Below are 13,707 nucleotides of genomic sequence, written 5' to 3'. Positions count from 1 at the left end.
TTATCAGGCAGTTTTAATATTCTGGTACTACATACGCTTTTTCTCCTTACTCAGGCACTGTAGTCTATAATAATAGCAATCAAGTCAGTTCATTCTGACAAATGTGTGTCAGAAAAAGCCTGCTGTGACTTTGAAATATTGAAAGTGACTGATAACATAATGTGTGAAGCAGAATAAATGCATACAAATGGAAGTTTTAGCTGAGCAGTCAAAGAATGAACTAAATACAGTGTCAGAACTCGGCCCTGAAAGCTCTGGGTGTCAGTGGTTACAATGGCAAATTACTAAATGCACTTTGCAAAGTGTTTTATGAATAAAGCAGGGGCTGGACCTTTATCATTTCTCTTTGTGCTTAGGCTTCTGCAGGAAGCACAACCAAGTGATGTTCCCTTAAAAACTTTCTGGTTTGGGAAGTCACGCAGTGTTTAAAAAGAAGACAAAGGCACTAGCCGACAGTTGGGAAATATGGTAAGACAGAGGATGTGGTCACTAAATGTAGAACATGAGAAGTTTGGCTTCTGGATGGACAGACATCTGGGCTACAATAAATCCACTTACGAAGAAACACCCAGGACATAAAAGAATAAATCTTGATTGGCAATTTGCTAAAACCTGTCCTTATTTTTGAAAAGCATACTGACATTTAAAATGGAGTGCTTTGAAGAGAGGGATAATGAAAATAAATCCTTCCAATATTTGAACTTGGCAAATAGAGTTTTCTCATGTGTGAGACTCACCGACTTTCTGTATTTCTTGCTAACTCCTGCTTGTCGGTGTGCAGAGGGCCTAACAAAACCAGACACGTTGACTTCATACAGATTCAGCAGGGATTGGACTCTCATCCGAGAGAGGAACCTCATTCTTTTGCACTAAAAGTAGGTTGTTTAGAGATAGAGATTGGCTAAGCAGTCAAACTGGTGGGGGGAAAAACAATCTCTCTCTCTCTCTCTCCCCCTCCACTTCCCCTCCTTCCCCCTTCTCACTTCCTCCCCCACTGCTTTCTCTTGGCTAACTATATTTAGAAGGCAGTTTATTCTTCCTCAGGGATGTCAAGGCTGGAGGTACAAGTTAAGAGGGTGTGTGAGTATTCTGTTGGCAATTTTCACACATACAAAATAGAACACTTCTGGGCAGTGTTATAAATATAGGTCTTAGAGAATATGCCTCAATCCATGTTCTTTTTAGAAGTGTGAATGAATTTAGTGTTCCCGGGTCTCAGAGTTCAAGAGTATAAGCTTGAGATACACTGGTGTTGGCAGGTGCCTTAGGAGATGCTGCCAAATATATTAACTAATAAAAATGGAGTTTGCTTTCTCTGCCATTATAAATGTGACTACTTTGGGAAGACTAACCACTGGGATGGAAATGTGACAGTGTGGGGGAGATGTTCAGAGATGGCTTGAACAACTTTGTTTTCATCTTCTGTTCTACAGCTTTTTTTGTTTATTTTGTACTACATTGTTCTTTCGTGTCTCAAGTTTACTTCCCCCCCCCCTCATTTCCATTGTATTATAGGTTGCTGTCATCTCTCATCTGAATTATTGCCATAAATTTCTGGTTGACCTCTCAGCTACTAGAGTCTTGCTTTAAGATAATTGATAATCAACACTGCAGGCAGAGTAAACTTCATATAACGTAAGCTTTTACTATGTAATCTCACTTAAAAGCCTCTGACGGTGCCCTCTCGCCCTCAGGGTCAAGTGTGAATGCCACGACCTGGTACCCTGGCCCGCCGGGAGGAGGCCAGGGGACTGCACGACCCTGTGCTCTCCCTAGGGTCCTTTGCTGCCGCTCCCTGCTTCATACTCCAAGCCGCAGGGTGCCTTCTCCTCCTGTTCCTTCTGTTTAGAAAGTACTTTATCCACTGAAGGAGTCTGCGAGGGCTGCCATAACAAAGAACCATGGACTGGGTGGCTTAAACAACAGGAATTTATTTTCTCACACTTCTGAGGGCTAGAAATCCTGGATCAAGCGGTTGGCAGGGCAGGGCTGATTTCTTCCGAGACCCTTCTCTCCTTGGCTTGTAGATGTGTCCTCACATGGTGTCTTCTGAGTCCTATTTTCTCATCTTATGAGGACATGAATCAGATTGAATTGGGCTGGCCCTAGTGACCTCTTAATTACTTCATTAAAGACCCTATCTCCAACCCACATTCGGAGGTGCTGGGGTTTCGAAATGCAGCATATGAATTTTCGGGGACACAGTTCAGCCCATAACATCAACCAACTTCGACTGCTTTCTAAATTGTCTATTCAGTTCCATTCCACTAGGAAGCCTTCCCGATACTTTCCATATGAGTTCTACGCTGATTCCCTGTGGTCCCAGAACACATCTCGCACCGAATAGAACATGGCCTATTCATTCGTTTACCTTCCCTCCTGGAGACTAAGCAGCGTGGAGGCTGGGGTTGTTTGTAGTTCGCTGCTCTAAAGCCACTGTCTGACAGACTGGCACATAGTAGGTGGTAAATAAATACTTGTTGAGTGAGAAGAAGTATTGTCTCATGTGTTGTTTCCTTCCCTTTTCAAATCAATTTACATTAACTTGAAACATAGTAGGTATAGTCTATCTGGTTGATTACACTGGTTTCAGTATAAGTTTTCCTTTTAGTTGACTACACAATTTTTATCGCATTTCTAAACTTATTTTTCATAGTAGCCTTGTAGTGTGACTGTAACAAAACAGGCATAGAAACGGGAATATTGAGGTGATGTAAGGCCCCACATTACATGTTCTGCCTAAGAGCAGTTGCATGGGTTTCCAGAGGGTAAAACTACAGAAGAAAGGAAAGCTTACCCATTCAAATATGCTCTTTACCAGGTGTTTCATTGTGGAGCCTATCTGTTGTGTACAGTATAAGCTGCACCAAGTGACCGAATCCTTTTGGAACAATTCCTGTGCAATGCAACAGTTCTGAATTTGAAATCCTGTGTTATCAAAAGAATGAATCCCTTGTGCTACTTGCAAAACTGGTCGTATGCATAAGACCATTTTTGGTGGAGAAGAAAAGGAATATTCCAACCCGTGGGAACACATCAATTGGTTGTTAAGATAGATTTTCAGTGTTGGCAAAGCATGTGAGAAACTCTGAAAGTGGTATGCAATGGCTCGTTATTTAAATCTTTCCTAAAGGGATTTTTCTACCATCTTTTGTGAGATTATGCAGAATCTGTGTCCTAGAGGTAGCCAGTTTTCAGAGAAATGATTTTCCAGATGGTGGTCACAATGGCTACTTGAGACCTCAAATGGTCACCTTCCCATCTGAATAAGACACAGGGTCTGACCATTTTTGTAATGAGTATGCGGGTTCGACCAGCCTTTGTTTCAGAATAGAATTTTTTTGCAGTATGTATATAAAAGGTTTCAAGGGACGACTCCTTTTAAAGCTTTCGGTTTGTTACTTTTTATTTTAATCAATGATAACAGAAAAACTTTGCTTGAACGTTTGTTTAAAAGCTTCTCTTTGAACACGTCACTTTCTCATTTATTTTTTACATTTTTCTACATGCACAGAAGGTCAAAAAAGTTCTTAAAGTAGAACATAGAATTTTGCATAAATCATCCCAAAGGACTTTTTTTTTTTTATGTAAGGAACGTGAAAGCAGAGTCAGGGGCATCAGCTTAGAAACTCCTGTGTTTCAAACTCTACACCAAGCACTGAGTTGCTTAAAGAAGGAAGAAAGACAGAGGGTCTTCTCCAGCAAGTTGCTTACATACTCATGTTTCTTGGTTCCTTCTCCCCTTCTTCACTCCTCCACAGTAATTCTGAATAAGGGATATGCAATTCCAAGACTTTGAGAATTCAGGAAGAGAAAAACGTATTTAGGGGTTTTGATCAAGGTGGCTAAATTTTTGTTTCAGGAAGGAAGGACATTAAGCCATCTGTGCTAATTTCCTGAATGAAAAGATATTTTAATTCTCTGAATATAAGATGGATACCAAGTCAGAACAAAATATAGTTCTTTGAACTGAATTCATTGAGTTAACATCTGACTACACTGTCCTTATTTTCTTTATTTCTTCTCTCACTTCACAACAGGCTGGTGAACACCTTCTTGGAGCTGGTATCTGTGGCAAGGCATCGGCAGCTGACAATAACAGGGCTGGATTTCACCTTACGGAAGGTTGTTTAGACTGAGGCGGGAAGTCGAGCCGGAGTTAGCCAGAGGAAAAGGGAATGCGGGCACAAAGGCCCTGAGGTGGAAGCAGGCACCAGGAGCAGACCACTGGGATGACCAATTGGGATGCAGTTAGTGGGGAAGAGTGACAAAATGAGGAGGGGTAGGGAGAGGCCGGACAAGGAGAGTCTCAGAGGGGCCTTTTTTTTTTTTTTTTTAATCCCTTCTGTTTTTCTTTTTGTCTTCATAATGTCTATTTCAAAATTCACACATTGGGCCCCTGGGTGGCTCAGTTTGTTAAGCCTCTGCCTTTGGCTCAGGTCATGATCCCAGGGTCCTGGGATCGATTCCCACGTCAGGGCAGGGTAGGGGGTGTATCTCTGCTCAGCGGGGAGTCTGCTTCTCCCTCTGCCTCTGCCCCTCCCCCTGCTCATGCTCTTTCTCTCTCTCTCAAATAAATAAGTAAAATTAAAAAAAAAAAAGATATCTGGTCTCTAAAAGAAAAATTCACATATCTACTTCAAGTTTGGACATCTTAGAATTTAGGAGCTGGACTAGGATTTTAGAGTTACTAGTTTATTGGATATTAGGAAGTACACAAGATTGAGAGTAGGGAAATCTGGACTTTTCTGTAATCTAAACTCTGCCAGGGTGTAACTACATGATTATAGCTCATTCAGCTCTCCTCTTAGGCACCGTATTTCCTCACAGTGACCTGGATAAGGACGGCTAGGAAACAAATGACAAATTGTCATTGAGTTTCAAGAATCTCTGGTTCTCTGATTTTAAGTTAACAAAGGTCCTATAGAGTTTATAATGTAATGTAGAGGGAAAGAATACCACTAAGAATATAGCCTTGAGAATATAGGAGGAAACTTGATTCCTTCTTTAAGCAAAACCGAACCAAAACAACAAACAACTTACTTTATTAGTAAATTTTTCTTCACCCTCCATGACAACCAGAGAAGATTTAATGACAATGAGAGACCAAGTTTCTACTTTCAAGGGATTATTTTGCTGATAAAATAAAAGAAATATGTTATTTTACTGGAATAGGGATAATAGCCAAGTAGAAGGTAGGTGTAGGTAGCAATCTGGAAGACTTCTATTCAATACACCCGTTAATACCATTTTTTGAAGTCCCTGTAGGCAAAGCACTGTGTGAGACTCGATCAGGTTATGGAAAAACCAACTGATTAATTGCAAGGATTCTAAGAGAGACAAAAAAACCAACTACCACCACAAAAGGATTCGAAAGATAGTTTGATAATGGTCAATGTAGCAGTTAGGAAAAGTGCTGTTGGTTGTTGAAGAAGACCTCTTGGTTGATGAGGCAGAAGAAATCATACAAGTGGAATTGAAGACGAAGTGCAAAAGGACCTAATAACTTTAACTGCTTAGCCCTGTATAATTTAGGTTTATAGAATCAACACTAAAGTGTTTTTTTCCTTATGCTCTCCAAACCTTCGTTTCTTCATCTATAGAAGAGGCACAATAATCTTTCCTTTAATGATGTTTTGCAAGAATTAAATGAGGTAATATAGGTTGGGAATGATCTGTACATGATGGAAGGTGAAGACCAAAATATTGCAGACACGGGCAAGAAGCAGAAAACGGACGCTAGGGAGAGCATGAGAAGAGTAAACAGTAAGGAAGTCACAACCACTTGTTAGAGCAGCAGTTCTCCAAGTGTGGCCTCCAAACCAGCAGCATCCAGCCTCATCTAGAACTTGTTAGAAATGCAGAGTACGTTCACATAATCAGCAGCTCTGGGGCTGGGGCCCAGCGATCTGTGTTTTAGCAGTCCCGCCAGGTGATGCTAATGCTCGCTCAAGTTTGCGAAGCACCGAGGTAGAGTGAGCCAGAGTATAGCTGAGGAGGTCCAGAGCAGCAGCTCGTGAAGTCTTTTAAGAAATCACTATCACAAAAAACAGATAAACAACAACAACGACAACAAGAGAAATAGCTATCAAGCACCAACTCTGTGGCAACAATTGCTCTAGATCTTGAGGATATAGAAATTGTGTAATTTACTGTCATTACTTATTGCGCACTTTTCCAGTCTCTTCTTTCCTAGTGGTTCTTCCTGTTTTTCCTCTAATATCAGTCCTTGATGCTGGGCTCTCTTTTCACTGCATATATTTTCTCTTGATTCCCCCTACCCCTTGTTGCTTTGTAATGATAAGTCCTCCATCTGTATCTCTCTCCCCCGTCTAACTTACTCTCCTGTCTCATACTTTCAACAGTTTTCAGATAGACCTCTTGACGTCACTACAAATTCAGTGCGTGCCAAGTTTCTGGTTAAAATTTTCCAACTGAGCATTTGCTATCATCTCTCTTTCAGTTTTCCCCCTTTAATCAGAGTGTATTGGTTCAGACTGTGACCTCTGGAGTGAGGGTTGAAATCCCAGTTTAGCCATTTATTAACTGTAACTTGAGCAGTTTACTTAATAGCAGCTTTCTCTTGGGGTGTTGTGAGGATCAGAGGAGTTAGTCCATGGAAAACCTTTAGAGGAGTAACACAAATAAATGTACAATAAATGATTGTATTATTATGGGTATTATTAATTCATTCTCCTTTGTTCCTTATATTCTCTAATACCTATTAATTCTTTCTTCAGATTTGTTGTAAGGGACATTATAGTCGACTCTTCAATGTCTCTTCCATCCCGTTGACAGAGAGTCTAAGCTGTAAGTGTATATTCTTGGGGGATCTGCTCAGTCCAGGGGTAAACACATGATCTACGATGAACTAATTAAGCTGAAGGGATAGATTTATATTCATGCTTGAGAGGAGAGAGTTCTCATTTTTTTCCCCTGAATGGAAACAGAGGAGCATGTTACCCCTGTTGCTGCCATAAGCATCCTCTGTCATAAGGCAGGTCAGTCTGAGGGCAGTTCTATCTCACTCACCAAGGATGGATGGGTGGAGATGAGGGAGGAACTTGGTCTTTGGCCAGAGTCCTTCAACCAGTGCACAAGTCTTTTATAACTAGTACCTTCTACCTACCAAATTGTAATTCTTATTATTTTGTGTTCTCTCCTAAATTTCACATTTATATATTTAAGTTCCTGTCTAATAAAAATGTCAAGTTAACCAAACCCAAGGCCAAGGTCTTAAGTCCCCTGGCTCGTAACCTGCTTCTGGCACATGCTTGACCAACTTAGGTAATGGAACCAACCACCGTACACTTATTTGTTCAGAAGAAAAAGTTATCTTGATTCCTCTGTTTACCTCACCCATCACATCCATATCATTTGCCAGTCCTATCAGTTTTATAGCTATTATAGACTGGAATCTGTCTCTTTTCAGCATCTTAATTATACCACCCTACACCTAGCCATTGTTGCCTCTCTCCTGGATGACCGCGCTAGCTTCCTAACCGATCTTCCTACACTTACTCTTGCTCACTGCCTCTGTTGCTCTCCATCTTTCTACCATATGTCCTTCTTTACCTTCACAGCTAGAGGTAATGAATACTCCTCTTTTTAAAACTTGGAACAGCTTGCTTTTGCTTTTTGGAAAAAAAATCTATATTTTTTTTATTATGCTTTTCTAGGTTCTACAACACATCTGGGCCTGACTAACTCTTTAATTTCCTTTCATACTATTCTCATGTTTGTTTGCCCTGCCATGCAGGACTCCTTTAACTGGACGCCATTCTTTAAATACTCCAAGCTCGTTCTCACTTAGAGCCTTTACATTTGTTGTTGCTTATACATAGAATACTCTTCCTTCATATTTTGCATTCAAGGTTGTAATCAAATGTTGCTTCCTCAGAAAAATCTTCTGTGACCCATCCCAACATCGATCTGTTTTTATTCTCTGTCCCAGTTATGTTTTCTTCATAGCATGTTTTTCAATGTGAAATTATCCTATTTGTTGTCTTATTTATTGTGTTTTCTCCTCCAACTCTCCAGCATAATGTAAGCTCCAGGAAAGAAATTACCTTGTCAATCTTGCCCACTATTTTTTTTCTTAGAAGAACAAAATTGCACTAAGCACAAAGTAGTTGCTCAACAAATATCTGTTGATCAAACGAAGAAACATGAGTCCTACTCTCTAATATGTTGCTTGCCTTAGTAATCACAAGTGAGAATAGGATTCTTTCCCCTTCAAACTTTATTTAACAAGAATTTATTGAATACCTATTAAGTATATATTACCTATTCATAGAAGATAAAAAAAGGATGAATAAGAGAGGTTTTGCTATTCTTTTCAAGCTAAGAATTTAGAACATATTTGAAATGTCAAGGTATAGACACAAGAAATGAATAAAAGTGACAAATGTGGTACAGAGAAGATAAAATAAGAAACACAATGAGGGGTCTGATAAGAGCTGAATTTGCTAGGGAGGACTTATGCTGAGGATGGATTATAAGCTGGAACCCACAGAATGCATAAGATTTGAGTAGGTTTAGAAAGAAAGGAGTAACTGTGTTCTTAGCCACAATATGCTAAGATTCAATTAGGTTTGTGACTGTGGAATGAAAAGGAGGGGAAAGCAAAAAAGGGACATTTGAAAGCAATTTGTCTCAACATTTTCTTGTTTATGTCTATGCTCTTTCCATAAGCTACGTCTCTGGTTTTCATTATCTTAATGGAGAATGTGCCCAAGTCTATATCCATCGCTCTAGCCTTTTCCTCAAGTTTCCACCCTGCGTTGTCATTAGTCTGTTATAGTCTCTACATTTCCCTATATGAATGCATCATCCTCTGGTACCTCAAACTCAACATGTCAAGACAAAATAGGTTCAAAATTAGTTCACTACTACCACTGGTTTTACTCTCAAGCCAGCTTCCTTTCCTGGCTTCTCTTCTGTGATTTCTCCATTTCCCAGCCAGCAAGGCTAAGGATTTCATGTATGTTTGGTTCCCCCTTGCCCCATCTCTGTGTCTAGTTAATGGCCAACATTACCTTTACAATATCTCTCCCCTTACTTCCATTTCCACTGCCTTCAGTCTACTTCAGGCATTTCACTTTTCCTAAAGGATTCCTTCACCCATTCATTCAATTAATACTTATCAAATATCTACTATGTGGTTCGCTTTCTTCTAGATGCTTGGAATATACCTCTGAATAAAGCAGAGAAAAACCCCTGCCTTCTTAGTGTTTATATTATAGATATGGTAATGGCTTCCTAACTGGTAGCCTTCCTTCTGGTCAATTCCTCCTTTATTTCATTGCATACATTCTTTCCAGACTGATCAAAAAGCATACTACTGATTATAACTAGTCTTTCTCAAATTCTTCAGTGACTCCCCATGTCCTAAATCCACACAGCTTGGCCTGATATTCAGGACCCCCAAGTTTTGCACTCTTCTATTTCATCAACCTTAATGAACTATTCACTGCCATTCTACTGATTATATTCTGGTTGGGAGGTAATTTGTTTGGCAGATTTCTGTGGTTGCTAAAAAAAAAAAAAATAGAAAAGAAAAAATTCACATTAGTAAAATTCATGTTGATTAGCTCAAAGAACATGAGAGTTTGCCTAGAAGGACCATGCTTACTTTTATGGGGAGTGCTATAGATATCTTTGCTAATTAATGGAAAAAAAGCCCCCAGAAAATGGATAAAAATCATAAGAACTAAAATATAACTATAGAGAATATTATTTTGGAAAAAGACAGAAACCTTATCAGAACAGAAAGCCTATCATATTTTTTTCAGGTTGCTGGCTCCTCCCATCATATCTCCACGTCTGACCCTGGAACATTGGTAAGAATATCATGAAGGCGCAATTATTATATACATACTCTGAGGTCAGTTATATATAAAATAAAAATGTAGGATTTCAATTATTTTCAATAGTTGCTAACATTATTTCAAACATAAATAGCTTCAGAAAATGACAGTTGTAAAATGGATTATTAAGAAAAAGAAAATGAATGTACACTTTGAGGTATAGCTATCCATCTCTTTTTGAAGTTGGTGCTAAAGCAGGAAATTATGTCCATTAAGACAAAAATCATTAATGCCTCTGTTAGACTTGTCATTCTGGGCTATATGAACTCATAAATGTCATTCCATATGGAAATCGTATATTTTTATCTTACCCATACTTTAGTTTTAGAAATAGCAGGCTCTATTTCATATTAGGAAGCATTTGACATGTGAATAGACAATCTGACCAAGTATAATGTTAGTTTTTTTTGAGCTGCTCAAAGAACTATGAAATGAGATAGATAAGAGGTGATTATGGATTCCACCAATTAAAAAGTCATGATGAATGAAAACTTCTATGAAGGGAGAATTGAAGTTTTGGTCTAGTACAGTCTTAAGCTGTTCGTAACAAAAGGAGATAAGAGAGGGAAAATAACTATAGTATCCTTCACAGCTTTCTGTTTTCAATACTTTTATCGTTTCCTTCTGATCAGCTGATACAAGACAGCTTCAATTTCAAATGGATCTGCCCCCTCGCGGTAGAGGAGGACTTTTGCTGTTGGCATGCTGTTTAAATCTCTGGAAATCACCCGTAGGCATTGTAGTGTGTAGGAAGGTGGCTACTTGCACGGGCATGGAGACCGTTTGGATGCTTGTTATCCCGGGGCACGCTGGTGCACGTGCTTAGAGCTCTGGTAGTAGGAACTCCGGTAGCCTCGGTTGGACAGCATGGGTTCAAACCTGGTCTGCTATTTATTAGCTTTATGACCTTGGAAACCTGAAAATATTTTCCTTGCCTCAGTTTCCTCCTCTGTAAAATGAGGCTAATCATAGTATTTACCTCATAAGTTTATTGTGAAGATTAAATGACTTAATATAGTTAGGGCACTTGGAACAGTACCTGGCACAGAGTAAGTCTTCAGTGATTATTAACTATTATTTTAGGCTACAGTATAGTTTCTCTATAAGTTAGGGATAACACTATCCATTATTTGTGCTACTTTTTCTGTGTGTCCATAAAGTAATGACAGTTTTTAAACAGGTGTTCTAGTTATGTTTATGACCCTGTTAAACATATTTGCTAACTAATACTCCTGCTTCTTTATATTAGACATAACTATGCTTCTGAAAACATTTATTTTATTAGTAAATTCTAGGGATAAAAACCTGATTTTTTTAAACAAAGAGAATGGCAGAACAGGGTAGGGGTGGAACCCTGGCCTGGGAGCCTGGATTTGTGATCCCCAGGCCATGTTCTGACCTACGTTATTTGTTTGTTGACCTAAGTTTCAACTCTGGGCAGGTGATCCAACTTGCCTTCTTGGTTTTTACATTTGTAAAATTAGGGAATTCATTTAAATGCATGCCAAAGTCACATTCCTGTCTCATCTTCTATGGTTGTTCCTTCTATCAACAAAATTATCATGCAAGCCCATGTGCTTATTCCCATGGTGTTACTAGTCTTACAATATTTTAAGGGTCTATTAAAAAAAGAATCACATTTGTTGATTATCCTCAATCACATCAAACTTTCCCTTTAAAAAATACGTTGGGGCTAAGTCTTGTGAGTAAGATGAGTGTTTTGAATAGAAAAATGTGATGTAAGTATAATAGAATTCTATAGTATTTCTGAGAGAGGCTTATAATTGACTCTCAGGCATGTGCGTGTGGGTATGTGTACTTTGAAGTGCAATACACATTTGTAGCTTTAAGTTCTGAAACGTTTTGTTAAAAACTCAGCCTTTAGTCACACCTGCTTTATACCACCACAATAACTATGCTTTTTGTAAAACAACTGCTTTTTGAATGAAATCATACTTACTAAAATCTAGAAACAGCCCAAATCTTGTAAAATAATGAAAGGCTGATCCGACTTCTTGCCAAGCAGCTTGGTCTAACGTCGTGGGCTCATTATTCAGCTGAAATATTGCTCTGCACTTCGCACTAGTCATTTATCTTCCCTGTGCCTCGGTACTTTTTTCAGAAAAGTCTAATAAAGATGCTTGTTTATAAAATACTCTTGTACCTTGGATGAAGTATTCCCCAAATGCCATATGATGTAAGTACAAGGAAAATAGAATCTTGTAACACTTCAAAATCTGCTCCATGGGATTGCATTGCCTGATGGTTGGGATTGTGTTCAGCATTGAGAATGCTGTCTGCTCCTTGAGAGTAAAGTCTGGCAATTTTCTTAAAATTTGGCTACTGCTTTACAAGATTAATGAAACTAATCTCAAGTCATATAGTGCCCATCTGAAGAATGCTTTTGAAATATTTACATATGGGAAATATCACCAATTGTACTTATGCCCCCATTTAATTAGGCCAAACACTGAAACAAATGTAAATTACTTAGGTTCTCCATTAGAAGCAGCAGTCGGGGTGATGGGTAAAATCCACAGAATATTAGGCACAAAGATAGCTTCATGAGGATTCAGGAAACAGAAAAAATGACTGACTAATAAGCTACTTAATTTTTTTTCTTTTGTCAAAGTTCCCTAAATTCAAAATTCTAAATTTCTAAATTCAAAACAAATGTTTTAAAAGGGAGTGCTCTGAAATAAGAATAGTATATTATTTTATGGTTTCCAGAGGCTAATCCTTATTTAATATATGTATATGATATGAGGAAAGAAAATAATTTCCTTTAACACTTTATAGGTTAAAATATGTTGTTATTTTAAATAAAAATATATGTACAAGTATATATTATTATTTTATTCTACTCCAGGCTCTATTTGAAAGTGAATCTTTCATGTCCTCTTGCTTTTTTTTTGCAACTCCTGAAACATTTTTCTTTACTACTTTACATAAACATGACCATCTAAACTATCTTGTTTTCTTGGTCCAGAAAAGAAAATGTAGATGTGATGAAACTTGTTGGTTTCAGTGGTGTGTGTGTGTGTGTGTGTGTGTGTGTGTATGTATTTTCTAAAATTTATTTACTTATTTATTTTTAAAAATAGTATCTGATGTGTGACAGAAGAATACCACTAGGGATATGTTAATGTAATTTGAGCAACTATAGAACAAAAGTCTGTAAGCTGAAAAGTCGTTTGAAGTAAATGTCCCCTGGGTAATGAATTACATTTTTTAAAAATCATCATCACTTTTCTTTTTTTTTTTTAAAGATTTTATTTATTTATTTGTCAGAGAGAGAGGGAAAGAGAGACAGAGAGCAAGCACAAGCAGGGGGAGCGGCAGGCAGAGGGAGAGGGAGAAGCAGGCTCCCCGCTGAGCAAGAAGCCTGATGCGGGGTTCGATCCCAGGACCCTGGGATCATGACCTGAGCCGAAGGCACCCACTTAACCGACTGAGCCACTCAGGCATCCCTCATCAACACTTTTCTAGAAATCATTTTCCAGTTGGTTTTTCCTGGAGGTGAAATTGAGCTGATGCAACACTTGCAATAAATGACCAAAAAGGAAAAATGAGAGTTGGAAGGAGAATGCAAGGGAAAGCTGTTGTGAGCACTTGAATCTGGACATCCTTTCGCTTAAAGCTTCCTGGATCCTCTGATTGCCACCAAGTCCTCTCTATACCTCTTCAAATGGTACCTTTTTTCTAGCCATTTCTACTCAATCTCATTGAGAATAGTCTCACTGCTTCACAGCTGGAATACTACAAGAGCCTTGTAATGGCTTTTCTCAATTAAGCTCTGTCTTTTCACCCAAAACCTTGGATTCCTCAAATGCTCTTG

General features: G+C 38.6%; 1 protein-coding gene and 1 long non-coding RNA gene across 6 annotated transcripts in view; one reads left to right on the top strand and one right to left on the bottom strand.

The window, feature by feature from the left end:
• The window catches only part of GRID2 (glutamate ionotropic receptor delta type subunit 2), a 1,428,484-nt gene that overhangs the window by 124,618 nt on the left and 1,290,159 nt on the right, over positions 1–13,707 (bottom strand). The gene's annotated exons all lie outside the window — the stretch shown is intronic.
• LOC116630156 overlaps positions 950–13,707 on the top strand; it is a 55,742-nt gene continuing 42,984 nt past the window's right edge. Inside the window, exons 1-3 of one of the 2 annotated variants that reach the window (XR_004298886.1) lie at positions 950–4,125; positions 6,741–6,810; positions 9,795–9,842. This is a non-coding gene — a long non-coding RNA (uncharacterized LOC116630156). Of the gene's footprint in view, positions 4,126–6,740; positions 9,843–13,707 lie in introns of both variants that reach the window. The other variant, XR_004298885.1, reaches the window with a different exon arrangement.

This window comes from Phoca vitulina, unplaced genomic scaffold (genome assembly GCF_004348235.1).
Source record: "Phoca vitulina isolate PV1807 unplaced genomic scaffold, GSC_HSeal_1.0 scaffold3, whole genome shotgun sequence".
Classification (NCBI taxonomy): domain Eukaryota; kingdom Metazoa; phylum Chordata; class Mammalia; order Carnivora; family Phocidae; genus Phoca; species Phoca vitulina.
Note: the sequence above shows the minus strand (reverse complement) of the source record. Positions and strands in the feature narration are given on the sequence as shown.